Below are 14746 nucleotides of genomic sequence, written 5' to 3' on the forward strand. Positions count from 1 at the left end.
GACTCAAGAACACCTAGGAACCTTTTATATAAAAAAAATAAAAAAACTTAAAAAATTACAAATTGATTGGAATAGTAAGAAGCATTCTCATATAAGCAAATACAATTAAATTAAGTAAATTAAATCAAATAAAAATGTCCACTTCTGTTCTCCTGATCTGCTTCTTTGCATTAGTTTCAGTGGGATCTGAGAATAGGGAAGTCCGCAGAAGTTAGCTCGCCTGTAAGTTTTGGTGGAGTGCGCTAGAACAGAACTTCCAGAAAAAGCCCATGCCAGTGCTAGTCTCTGGGAGTCCCATTGAATAGCACAGGCAAATCCTGGCAGAGCTCTAATGCTTCAGTGAAACGTCTTCCATAATGAGAGGTGTGAGAATAGTCAACTCAGGCAATGTAAATAAGTCAAGTAAATCAGTTGGATTTAAAAATGCAAACACGAGGAAATCTGCAGATGCTGGAATTTCAAGCAAATTTTATGTAAATTAGTTGGAATTGGATTTGGAATAGATTTATTGTTGTCACTTGTACTGCGATACAGTGAAAAGCTTTCTTTGCATACTGCTGATACAGATCAGATCATTACTGAGGCAGAACAAGGTAAAACAATAACAATGCAGTATAAACTGTAACAGTCAGTGTAGTGCAAGTAGACAATAAAGAGCAAGATCATAACAAGATAGATTGTGATGACGAGTCCAAATTAACGTACTAGAGAACTATTTAATAGCTTTGTAACAGCAGGATTGAAGCATCTGCTGTAACGTGAACAAAGTCAACAGAGTGACTGAAGCTAATGGGCACGGAAGTGTTTTGTTAACAAAAACAAGCAGCAGGCATCATATTCAGACATTCTTAGAGGAAGAGGCTTCCTGACTCAATATTACATGATATTTTTATATGCTAAGGATCAAAGGTAACAGCAGGACAATTCTATAGTTACAATGCATCTACAATGCTTCCTTTGAATTACATATAGATACATATATACACCTCCTTCGCACCCACACTCCAGACACCCAAAATGAATATTAATCAGGTTTGTCTGGTTTGCAATCAACTCCTGTCTAGAGCTCCAGGAAAACACATGTTCAGGGCAGCATTTTAAATTTAATCTACAATACACGTTCATGTCTGTTGGTGAAGTTAAAATTTGCTATGTGCCACAATAGTCCATCCTCTTGGCTGTCCTAGACAAAAATAAATTGGTTTCAGGAAAGGCCAAACATTAAGGAGAATCTTGTCAAATAGGACAGCAAAAGTGCCCTGTACTTCCAAACCCCTTCCCCAATTACCTATTTACCTAATTACCAATTACCTAACGGCTACCTACAAGACTTTAAGCAGAGATAGTTCCAGAAATTTGACCAACAGTCTTTAAAATGCAGCTTCATCATTCATATATCTGTTTTCTCCTTCTCTAGTGGCCGATTGTAGTTTAATCATGTTATTTACCTTCACTGCTTCATTCTCTGATAGCTGAAGTTCTGCAGTGGCTATCAGTGGTTACACTCTGGTCAGGGGCACCAGCATGGTAAATGTGTATCAGGCTCACAGGCCCTCTCATCCGGGGGCTGGGGTGGTCCCTATTTGAATGATTGCAAGGACCTCTACCTGGTGGCACTCTGTCCATTCGATCACTGCCCCAACCGCTGAAAGTATTCACTCCCCATTCAGGATGGGTGACTGCCTTCAGACACTGTGTGTATTTTCTCTCTTCTTTCTCTCATTAGCTCTATGAACCACTAACATTATCATTCCCCAGTTATTTTCACTTCACCCCAGTCACTGCCTCACTTCCCTCTTAAAGAAGTGATATCTCTCTTCATTGCTGGCGTTCTCGGTAGTTGCCCGTGTACCATACTGTCCCACATATTTGTCAGGCACTTTGCTTTTACCATCACGTGTATACCTTTAGGATGCATCATTCATTTTCTCAAGCTTGTGCCAGAATTCTGCATTCCAGCAGGCGACCTTAAGTGAGAACAACTCTGACAAAATGCTCTGCTTCTCCCTGGGGATGAAGGGCTTATGGATGGTCATAATCATGATGATAAAAATTAAATAGCATATACTTAAAACCATAGAGTACGTACTCTACAACCTGCCTGAACTCATGTGTGTCTGAACTCATAATGACTGCTGTATTCTCTTACATTGAAAAATGCTACACCAAGGTTACAGACCTATTCTTGAAAACACATGAACACACTGGCAAAACTGTCTGCTACTATACAGTTCCTCGAATGAGAATGAACAGACCATTTGCAACTGGTGGCTTTGTCTCACCAAATTAACACAAAAATATCAAGTCTCCCACTCACACACTCACACACTCACACACTCAGTCCAATGGTTCAGCTTGTGCTGTGTTTGTGATACCAACGTTTGTACTTTGTGATCCCTTGGTCACCAACCTGAGCAGAACTATGAGTGAATGCATGAGATTACTGGGTCATGAATGTATCTAAGACAGGCCCTCAAATGTTGTAATATGATCAAAGTCACTAGAGAGACTCTGAAGCTAGTGGGCATGGAAGTGTTTTATTCAACAAAAATTAGCAGCAGGTATCGTATTGAGACACTCGTGGGGGAAGAGGCCTCCTGATTCAATATTACATATGTGGTAATGATCAAAGATAACAGCAGGGCAATTCTATAGTTATGATATATCTACCATGCTTCCTTTGAATTACATGTCATTTTCACACACCTCCGTCTTTGCTCCCACATTCCAGAAACCCATAATGAATATTAACCGGCATTGTCTGGTTTGCGATCAACTCCTGTCTACAGCTTCAGGAAAACTCTTGTTCAGGGCTGCATTTTAAATTTAATCCTACAAGCCATGTTCATGCCTGAAGGTTGGTTGCTGGTGAAGTTAATATTTGCTACATACCCTACATCCAGAATACACCCGAACAATGTCCTTGAGCTGGTGCTTTGTGCTTTCAGGCTTTTCTATATTCAACCCAATGGAAGAGGGGAGAAGAGAAGATGTCCATGGTGGGTGGGGTCTTTGATTATGCTTGCTGCTTTACTGAGAAGAGACAGAGACCATGCAGGGGAGGCTGTTTTCTGTGACGTGTTAAGCTGTGTCTGTAACTCTCTGCAGTTTCACACAATCATGACAGAGCCCTTGCCACACCAAGCTGAGATACATCCAGATATGTTGCTTTCTATAGTGCATCAATAAAAATTGGTAAGGGTCAAAGTAGCACCTTAGCCACTTGGGAAAGTAGAGACATTGATAAGCTGTCTTAGCTGTGATGTCTGTGTGGTTGGACAAGGACAAGCTATTGGTGATACTGTCCGAAGAACATGAAGCTCTCAACCCCCTCAACCTCACCATCATTAATGCAGCCAGGAGCATGTGCATCACCCCCCTCCTGAAGTCAATGACCAGCTGTTTTATTTGCTGGAAAGATTGTTGTTTTGACACCATAGTACTAAGCGTTCTAAACCTTCATGAACTCCCACTCGTCATTATTTGAGATACTGTCCATAGTGGTGGTATCATCTGTAAACTTGTAGGTGGACTTAGAGCAAAATCTGATAGAGTTGGTGGGGGGGGGGGCTGAGGGCCCCACCTTGTGGGGCATCAGTGTTTAGAATGATTGTGGTGGAGGTGTTACTGCCTGTCTTTACTATTGGTGAATGACCAGCTGCGAGGATGGAACATTGGGATCAGGGATAGAAACAAAAGCAGTGGAGACAAAGATTTACCAGTGACATTGTTCCATCTCTCTGTTGTCCTCACATGCTGAGACAGTTGTTGGATGTGCTGCATTATTTTTGGTCAGGAAGGGAAATTTATGACCAATAAGCATTTGCTGATAGTGATTCAGTATATCACTATCTGGTTAACAAATGTGTATACTCAGATCTGGCTTTATTCTGTTCATGCATTTGAAATAATAATAAGTATTGATCCCGAGTGGGAAATTCTTTCATTACAGCAGTAACATTAAAAAAACACACTTAGCAGTGTGGAGACTGAACTAATAATTGCAGGATAATAATTTACCAGGGTGCAATATAAATACAATGTACGAAATAATAAAGCAGAGACAATTGTACTATGATGTGTGTTCTCCTGTCGCACAGAGATGAGCTGTTGTGTGTGCTTATTGCATTTGGTAGGAAAGATTTACTGTAATGATCCTTGTGACAACAGAGCTCAATAAATCTGTTCCAAAGAGTGTTCAGCTGCTTGTTCAGTAGGTCATGGAGAGGATGTGCCAGATTGTCCGTAATGGATAACAGTTTGTTAAGTGACCTCATCTCCACCACCAACTCAAGAGTCATATTTACAAGATTTGCAGTTATATATAGGAAATATGCAGCTTAGGAGTACTGTAGAGAGTGTGTGTCTCTAACTAAGGTTATATCAGACTGGAGTATGTGCATGTGAGGAATATTGATTTCAACAGAAAAGAAGATACAAAGATGCTTGTTGGTCATTAGCATGGTTGGCAACCTCATTTGAAAGATTAGATGAGTAAAACAAGTTACCACTGATCATTGTATAGAGGAATTGTGCTTTAAAATCACTCAAACAGAGAAGCAAGCATGATGCAGTATATTTAATCGTTATGCTGCTAAATGTGGAGAGCAAAATTGCAGCTGAAAGTGCCAAAGCTGGTTTCTACTGCCCTCTAGTGTCCTATCTACCCATATGCAAGTATATTAGATTTGTGACCAATTACTCCCAAGCAGCTTGAGTTGCACCCAACGCATATGTGAAGCGGGTAGAGTGAAGGGTCTGTATGCTGGCCTGAGAATAGAGTCAAATATCGCTCATTCAAATAATATAGTAAATGCTTGGGCTGTCCCCGCCACTCCATTAGGTCAGTGCATGGGAGTGAAAGCGAACCAGTATTTATGTAGATAACACATAGAAGGCAGAGTTGTAATAAATTGGTCTTTTTGAGGTTGGAAGGATGTTGGAGTGGAGTGTCCTTATGATTAGTTCCTGACCCTCAATTATTTATGAGATTACTTCATTAATAACCTAGAAGAAAAGTTGGAGTGTAAGCTATCAAAATTTACTGATAAAAAGGGGATGGGGGGGGGGATATCTTGCACGTTGGACTTAGAGAGGATGAGTGAATGGGTGAAATCTTGTCAAATGAGCATATATAAAAGTGAGGTTATGAATTGAATTGACTTTATTTCTTAAATCCTCCATATACATGAGTAAAAATCTTTACGTGACGTCTCCATCTAAATGTGCAATCATAGTAATTTATAATAAATAGAACAGTCAATGCAATATAGAGTATACTCAAGTCAGTGTGAGTTCATCAGTCTGAGGACCTGGTGGAAGAAGCTGTCCAGGAGCCTGTTGGTCCTGGCTTTTATGCTGCGGTACCACTTCCCGGATGGTAGCAGCTGGAATAGATTGTGGTTGAGATGACTTGGGTCCCCAATGATCCTACGGGCCCTTTTTACACACCTGTCTTTGTAAATATCCCGAGTTACGGGAAGTTCACAACTACAGATGCACTGGGCTGTCCGCACCACTCTCTGCAGAGCCCTGTGATTAAGGGAGGTACAGTTCCCATACCAGGCAGTGACGCAGGCAGTCAGGATGCTCTCAGTTGTGCCCCTGTAGAAAGTTCCCAGCATTTGGGGGCCCATACCAAACTTCCTCAACCATCTGAGGTGAAAGAGGGGCTTGTTATGCCTTTTTCACCACACAGCTGGTGTGTACAGGCCACGGGAGGTCCTCGGTTATGTGAATGCCGAGGAACTTGAAGCTGTTTACCCTCTCAACCCCAGATCCATTGATGTCAATGGGGTTAGCCTGTCTCCATTCCTCCTGTAATCCACAACCAGCTCTTTTGTTTTTGCAATAGTAAGGGAGAGGTTGTTTTCTTGACACTACTGTGTCAGAGAGATGACTTCTTCCCTTTAGGCCACCTTGTCATTGTTTGAGATGAGGCCAATCAATGTAGTGTCATAGGCAAATTTAATTAGCAGATTGGAGCCGTGGGTGGTGATACAGTCATGAATGTACAGGGAGTAAAGGAGGGGACTCGGTATGCAGCCCTGAGGGGCTCTTGTATTGAGAGTCTAAGGGTTGGAGGTGAGGGAATCTTACCACCTGCTGGTGATCTGACAGGAAGTCCAGGATCCAGCTGCACAAGGCAGTGTCAAGGCTGAGGTCTCTGAGCTTCATGTCAAGCCTGGATGGAACTATGGTATTGAATACTGAACTGTAGTCCAAGAACAGCATTCTCACATAAGCATCCTTCTTCTCCAGATGTGTAAGGCCGGTATGTAGAGCAGTGGCTATTGCATCTTCTGTCGATCAGTTGTGTCATTAGGTGAATTGTAGGGGGTCCAGTGTGGGTGGTAGTAAGCTGCAGATGCAATCCTTGACTAGCCTCTCAAAGTATTTGCTTGTTATTGAGGTGAGTGCGACAGGACACCAGTCGTTCAGGTATGTTACCTTGGTCTTGGTACAGGGACAATGGTGGATAATTTGAAGCAGGAGGGCACTCTGCACTGTATGAGGAATCTAAAGGTAGATTATTATCAAAATGGAGAAAGAATGCAGATGAGAAAAGTACTGAAGTATCTAGTTGTTCTTGTGCATGGATCACAAAAGGTTAGCAGGTAAGTGCAGAAAGAAGTTAGGAAGGAAAATGGCAAATTGGCCTTTATTGCGAGAGGGCTGGAGTTCAGAAATGGGGAAGCATCGTTATAGAGAGTACTGGTGAAACAGCACCTGGAGTATTACACACAGTTTTGGTCTCCTTAAGAAGGATATATTGGGACTGGAAGAAATCCCAGTCTAGGCTAATTTCTAGGATGACAGGGTTGTTCTGCTACTAGAACCAAAAACAATTTGATTTTTATTATATCAGGTTTATAACAATAAGAGATGATATTACAGGAACACAAGATCCTTAGTGGACATGGAAGTATGGATGCTCAGAAGTTTCCACTCGTGGCAGAATCTCAAACAAGTGGACTTAGTTACAACTATACATTTGTAGTTACAATAGTTTCTTTTGAAACTGAAGTCATAGAGCCATAGAGCAGTATAGCATGGATTCAGGCCCTTTGGCCCAATGAGTTCATGCTAACCATAGTGCCCACACAGCCGATTTCCAACTTCCAGCATTCGGGCCATAGCACTCTAAACCCTGCTCCTTCATGTACCTATCAAAGTGCTTCTTAAATGATACTATTATACTGCCTCAACCACTTCCTCTAGCAGAATATACCAGGAGTCCCCAACCTTTTTTGCATTGCGGACCGGCCGACCCGGGGGGGGGGGGAGGGGGATGGAGGTAGGGTTGCCAACAGATAGGAGTAGCAGTCAAATACATCAAAGTTGCTGGTGAGCGCAGCAGGTCAGGCAGCATCTCTAGGAAGAGGTACAGTCAACGTTTCGGGCCGAGACCCTATGTCAGGACAAACTGAAGGAAGAGTTAGCTTCAATAGATGTACCATGGAGAGCATTCTGACAGGCTACATCACTGTCTGGTATGGAGGGGCTACTGCACAGGACCAAACAAAACTGCAGAAGATTGTAAATCTAGTCAGCTCCATCTTGTGAACTAGCCTACAAAGTACCCAGGTCATCTTCAGGGAGTGGTGTCTCAGAAAGACAGCGTCCATTATTAAGGACCTCCAGCACTCAGGGTATGTCCTTTTCTCACTGTTACCATCAAGTAGGAGGTACAGAAGCCTGAAGGCACACATTCAGTGATTCAGGAACAGCTTCTTCCCCTCTGCCATCTAATTCCTAAATGGACATTGAATCTTTGGACACTACCTCACTTTTTTTTTAATATACAGTATTTTTGTTTTCGCACGATTTTTAAAATCTATTTCAATAAACATAATTGATTTACTTGTTTATTTATTATTATTTTATTTTATTTTTTCTGTACTAGTTTATGTATTGCATTGAACTGCTACTAAGTTAACAAATTTCACGTCACATGCCGATGATAATAAATCTGATTCTGATTCTGACTCTGACTCTGACTCTGGGATCAATGAAGTCTCTATCTATCTCGTGCCCTGCTATTCGCAGTACCTGTCTTATGCTGAATTGACTTTCCAAAATGCTTCGCTTCAAATTTATCTGTATTGGAATCTATTTTCCCTTTCCCCAACTGATCAAGATTCATCTGTAATCTATGATAATCTTCTCCCCGAACAACACTAATTTCTCAAGTGACCTAAGGCGCATAGGAATTTCTTTTCACAGAGGTAGATGAGTGTCTGACTTTCTGGATTGTAGATGCTAGTTCATTGTTTTTTGTTAAAGAGGAGTCAGATAAATCTTTGAACTATCAAGAATATGAAAGTTATGGGGAACTGGTGGAGAAGAAGGGATGAGGCCTGAAGTTGATCAGCTGTTGAATGACAGAGCAGACTTGAGGGGGCGAGTGGCCTACTCCTGCCTCCCCCCCCTCCCCAGTTTCTCATGGTCTTTTGATGTTAGTGATAATTTTTTGGCAGTAGGGAATGTTGATGTGCTGTGGCATCAGAGATAAGGCAATGGGCAACAATTTCTCTCGTGATCTGCGAAGGTGGATTCTCCTTGGACTTTTGCTGACATGATAGAGGCACAGCACCACTCTCCCGTCATTTTGAACCCACTCACTTCTAGACCCAACAGCGATTCAATATAAAAGATCCCACATGACATTATAGACCCATTCACCCTGTTTTCCCCATAAACATTAAAGATATGAATGCACCCCACCCCGAATACAGTACATTCGAACTCCTATGCATGTTCTAGTAGCAAATATTAACAATCCTGTGCATTACTATAGGCTCAGACGGTTTGACATTTAGGACTAAACAGTTTTTTGTAACGTCATATTTTGACTCGCTCTTTGGCCAGACCCAAATACATTGCTGTCTTAATTTGTCATTTTTCTATTAAGAGATCCAAGTATATTTTGTTAATCTTTATATGGTTGGTTATCATAGAGAAGAGAGTTTGCGCAGGATGTTATAGGGATTACGTCTGAAGTGTTAAGAAAGGATTGCTGTATTAATGGTATCTCTTAATATATTTTATTTTAGTAACTGTAACAAAAGCAGTAGACGACTTAGAATTAGTTTTTAATCTCGAAAATGGACGCGCTAAAAGTCAGAGTGCGTGGTTCACTGGTTTTGAAATGTTGTATGAAATGTAAACGTTAGAGTGGAAGGAAGAATTGTACCTTTGGCCTTAAATAAAGCATTATTATGGCAGACCAAGATGATCTATGTTAGTTTAGTTTAATTATTATTTCAAGAAGTGACAAGTCTTTTCTAAGTGGCAGTGAGAAAAGGGAGTTATGTTCTGGCAACCTCATACTCAAGACTGGCTGTTCTGGATCAGGGGATTCCCCCCACATTCTAGAGTTAGCATTCGCCAGGTTTCTTAGCTCTGAAGGTAAGAGCACAGGGATAGACCAGGAGTAGAGAACCAGGCCACTCACATCTGCCCTTAATCAGCTGGTACAAGGACAATGCTGGTCTCAACTCTTTTCTATGCCAGATCTCTAAAGTGCCTCTTTACTATAAAGCAATTACTGTAAATGCTGAGGTTATGAAAGGTGTTTATGTGTCACCAAGGTAAATTGTTATTTTGGCCAATTGCAGTCCAGTGCAGGGGAATGCACAACAATTTTCATGCCATGGTCTTTTGGAGGAGCTGGTCCCAAAGACATTGAAGTTTCCAGTTAAGGATGGAGATCAGAGTGAGTCCGAGAGGGAGGTCTGATGCCCCTGCTGGACCTTCCCTAATTAGACTAGGTCTGTGGTTATTATTAAAGCTGCAACACGCAACCGCACACCCACAAATGACAAGAAGGATGGTAATGGGCCACCCTCCTCTTAGACTTGTTTGCACAGTGATTGAAAAGTGCAGTTGCAATGCATAGAAAAATGTTGCTCCACTAGAGCAGAGTAAGAAATTGGTTATTAATGAGTCCTGATGCGGGGTTTCAACTCTGAGTATCAGTGACTTCTTCCCCACCTCCCCCCAAAATAGTTGCTGCTCGACCTGCTGAGTTTCTCCAGCAGATTGTTCGTTACTTGTGTGTTAGTGTATTGAGTTCTAAATCTCTTCACTAAATGCTACAGTAAAACTCTTGATAGTTAACTATTCAATTGTTTTGGTAATCCCAATGACTTGGCATCTGGCCCCTGTGTGCTGATTCCTGTGTCCCATTATTATCACTTTCCACAGACCCTTTAGCTCACCATTGCCTCAATTCCTGCACTCTTGAAACTTAGTGTGTGTATGCATCCTGTGCTACCTTGAAACTCACTGAAGGTTCTGTTCCTTATCTCTTAAATTTGCCAAAATGGTTTGTTGGTTTTGTTTCCCAAACTGCCTTGCAGCTACTGGGTTTCTGTTTTACCTTAATCCGTCTGGGTTCACTAGAAAATATGCCACTGTATAGCATGTGAGAGAAAAAGTCCGTTAAAAGTGTATTGAGTATTAACTGGAATAACATCCAAGCGTATAGAAAACCTACCAGTTAGGCACCACCCAAGTGTGCGGGGTTGACGCAGTTGCATTGAATTTCACATGTTCAAAGTTCATCTCTTATCAAAGTACATCAATGTCACCATATAGAACCCTGACATTTATTTTCTTGAGGGCGATCACAGCGAATACTAGAAACACAATATCATCAATTAAATACTGCACCCAACAGGACAGACAACCAACCAATAGGCATAAATCAACAAATAGTGCAAATACAAAAAGAAAAAATAAAAGAAAAAAAATAATAATAAATAAATAAATAAGCAATAAATATGAAGGACATCTGATGAAGAGTCTGTAGGTTCTGAGAACAGTTCAGTGACAGGGTGAGTGAAGGTAATTCAAGAGTTGAGTGAAGCTAGTTCAAGAGCTGGATGGTTGAGGGCTAATAACTGTTCCTAAATCTAGTGGTGTAGGTCCTGAAGCTCCTGTGCCGCCTTCCTGATGGCAGCAGCGAGAAGAGAACCAGGGCGGTGGGGGTCCTTGCTGATGGATGCTGCTCCATGTCGATGTGCTCAGCAGTGGAGAAGGCTCTACCTGTGTTAGACTGGGCCATATTCACTATTTTTTGTAGGCTTTTCCGTACAAGGACATTGATATATCCGTACTAGTTGTGATGCAGCCACTCAAAAGTACTCTGAAGTTTGTCAAAGTTTTAGATGACATGCAGAATCTTCACAAACCTCTAAGAAAGTAGAGGTATTGCCATGCTTTTTCCATAATTGCACTTGTGTGCTGGGCCCAGGACAGATCTTCCGAAATAATGACACTGAGGAATTTAAAGTTGCTGACCCTCTCCATCTCTGATCTTCCAGTGAGGACTGGCTCATGGACCTCTGGTTTCCTCCTCCTGAAGTTAATAATCATCTCCTTGGTCTTGCTGACATCGAGTGAGATATTGTTATTGTGCACATCTCCCTTCTGCACGGTGACTTGTCACCTCCTCTGATTCGGGCAACGAGAGTGGTGTTTTCAGCAAACTTAAATATGGCATTGGAGCTGTGCTTGGCCACACAGTTATAAGTTTAAAACAATTAGAGCAGGGGGCTTAGCACACAGCTCAGTGATTAGCACTGTTAAAATGTAGGACAGTGCAGCAGATGGTTTTACACTATGGGATCTAATAAACTGCTGTGAATTAAAATGCCCAGATACTCTGTGTTACTAATGTCAGTGACAGTGAAATTTTAACAGGAAAGAACTTTCTCCAGGTCAGACAGGGTCTTGCATAAGAAATTTGTAGTCTTGTGCTAATTAATTTGAGCTTTTGTTTGTGAAAATATATGGACCAAATCTGTGCTATTGGTTTTCCTTCTCGGCTGAGGGATAATCTTCTAATATTTTCAGTGAATTCTGGTTAATTAGAATACATCATAACTAGTACACTTTGGCCAAGTTAAGTGGCTGCCCCAATTAGCGGAAGTTTCATGGAAGTAGTTAAATAGGTGTTAAAAAGACAGAGTAACAAATTGTGTATTTAAATGAAACACTGAATAAATTAGAACACTATCAATACTACTACAGTACTACAACACTGTGTATTGGTTCCCAGTAATAATTGACAGTTGAATGCATCCAGTGTATGCTGCCGTGTTCTTTTGATTCACTATAAATGAACAAAATCAGTGCAGACACTGCATGTAGATAATACACAGCCTTCATACAATACTATTGATGATTGCATCCTCCAAATCTTCATTTTCATCATAACATTCAAGATGATTGTCGGTACCTTCAGAGTCTTCATAGTTCCTAACTTGTTGAAGCTGAGAAATCGTTTAATTTTCACTCCCAGCTGTTTCTGGCATCTCTAAGTCTGAATGCTTGAAGACTCAGTGAGCAAAACAGTCCTGAATTGTCTGATTCTTTATTTCTCGCCAACTATCAGTTACAAAAATCACTGTTTTTTGAACCCAAGCACATGTAATTGCTGCTTTTTAGAAACTGTTTGCTCTAAGCATGGTGTAATGTCTAACAGCCACACAGCTGCATATGACCAAAGGTAGTTAGAAACTGTTCGGCAACAGTCACCTGTCCCAATTAAGAAGCATGGTGTTGCAAATGAACAAAGGAAATCCCAGCTCTTTTTGTGATTTGTTTTTGTTCTTTATAGACAGGGGTCCCCAAACTTTTTCGCACTGTGAACTGGTTCCATATTGACAATATTCTTGCGGATCGGCCAACCGGGGGGGGGGGAGGGGGGGAGAGCAGTGGTAGGGTTGCCAACGAACAAGAGTAGCAGTCAAATATGTTGGGTTTGCCCCGAGAAAGACTACAATGACCAAGAAGCCTTGCGCGGGCACCAGTGGGCATGCGTGTACGTGCCAATTTTTTTTCTACAAATCGTTTTTGGTGATTCTGTTTGGGGGGGTGTTAATCACAAACGCAATATAGGTGATAAGTGGCTAATACACTCAATTTTGTTTCTAAAAGGGTTTATCTAATGAATTTAATATTAAACACAGCACTTATTTTCCTCGCATGAATATAGCGATAAGTCAATTATCAGGGGAGCTTGAAGTAAGTGTTGAACGAACTTCCAGTAGAAGTGGTAGAGGCAGGTTCAATATTATCATTTAAAGAAAAATTGGATAGGTATATGGACAGGAAAGGAATGGAGGGTTATGGGCTGAGTGCAGGTCGGCGGGACTAGGTGAGAGTAGCGTTCGGCACGGACTAGAAGGGGAGAGATCACCTGTTTCCGTGCTGTAATTGTTATATGGTTATATAAGTCCATAGCATCATAACATGTTAAGTAACATTTGGATATTAAAACACACAGCACATATTTTCCCCGTATGGACATATAAAATCATTGCAACACACCAATATTGCTGAATCAGTGGGAGCCCTGGGCTTGTTTTCCTGCAATAAGACGGTCCTATCGAGGGGTGATGGGAGACAGCGATACTCAAAGGAGGTTCCTTATGTCCAGTCTATTCCGCAATTTAGTTTTCGTTGCATTCATTGCAGAGATACGTTGGAAATGAAAGCAACGTTTTCAGTGCTTTCGTGGCTATCTCAGGATATTTAGCCTTGACTTTGATCCAGAATGCCGGCAGAGATGTTATGTCAAACATGCTTTTCAGCCTGCCATCATTTGCAAGCTTGAGGAGTTGATCTCCTTCCCGTGCTGACATGGATGATGCGTGCGTAATGACCTCGCGTGTGTTCAAGCTCAACAGTGGGCCTGACAGGGAATGAGGAAAGGTGCAGCTGACTCGTATCGCCAAATCATATCGTTTCCTCGCAGCTCGGTACCGGTCCGCGGTCTGGTGGTTGGGGACCGCTGCTTTAAGAGTTGGCCCAAATAAGCAGCTACCCTGAGTAACAGATGGCCAAATTATCCAAAATCGAATGTATTTTGTTTTATGGTGCGTATTTGGAAAGAAAATGCTGTCAGATATTTTATAAAGGTGAAGATTGAGTGAGCTGAAATCTATAATTGGTGAGTTCATTGTGGGGTGGCATGATAGCATAGCGATAGCGGATATTGTAAAGCTATTTCGGCACCAGCAAGCTGGGTTCAATTCTGCCATTGTAAGGAGTTTGTACAGTATGTTTTCCCCATGACTCTGTGGGTTTCCTCCGAGCACTCCAGCTCCCTCCTACATTCCAATTACATAGGGGTTAGTAGATTAATTGGCCACATGGGTGTAATTGGACGGCATGAGCTCATTGAGCCAGAAGGGCCTGTTACCATAAATAAAAATAAAATTGATGTGATGGCTAAGTTGCACTGCTTAATCTGATCACTAGATGGTGCAATACACCACCAAATGAAGAACACATCCTGCAGGAATTTAACCATTATGTGACATGCAGTGAGAAAATCAACTTATCGCTCCTCACTCCTTGTTCCATCTATCTCTTGTTTGATTTCACCTGGTTTTGTCTCCCTACTCCACCATCCCTTTCCCTGCCTGGCTCAATCTGCTTTTCATCCTTCACCCATCCTCAGTACAAGAGTCACATCTGGTCCCCGTCTTGCCACTCCCCCCTCCCCTTTATATTGGCCATCTCCCCTCTTTCAGTCCCGATGGAGGGTTTCAACCTGAAACACTGACAATTCCTTCCCCCATCCACAGATATAGCTCAACCATAAAAATTTACCCGGTAGATTGTATGATGCACTATCACACCTTGACCTGATTGTGACCCTTGCTCCAACCTCCTGTACACTGGGCACCATTCAAATCCCATACTTAACCTCTACTTCTATCCAATAACA

General features: G+C 41.7%; 1 protein-coding gene across 7 annotated transcripts in view; it reads left to right on the forward strand.

Annotated features, from left to right (window-relative positions):
• Window positions 1-14746, forward strand: part of LOC134345667 (limbin-like) — a 313316-nt gene that overhangs the window by 13644 nt on the left and 284926 nt on the right. The gene's annotated exons all lie outside the window — the stretch shown is intronic.

Source organism: Mobula hypostoma, chromosome 4 (genome assembly GCF_963921235.1).
Source record: "Mobula hypostoma chromosome 4, sMobHyp1.1, whole genome shotgun sequence".
NCBI classification, from domain to species: Eukaryota; Metazoa; Chordata; class Chondrichthyes; order Myliobatiformes; family Myliobatidae; genus Mobula; species Mobula hypostoma.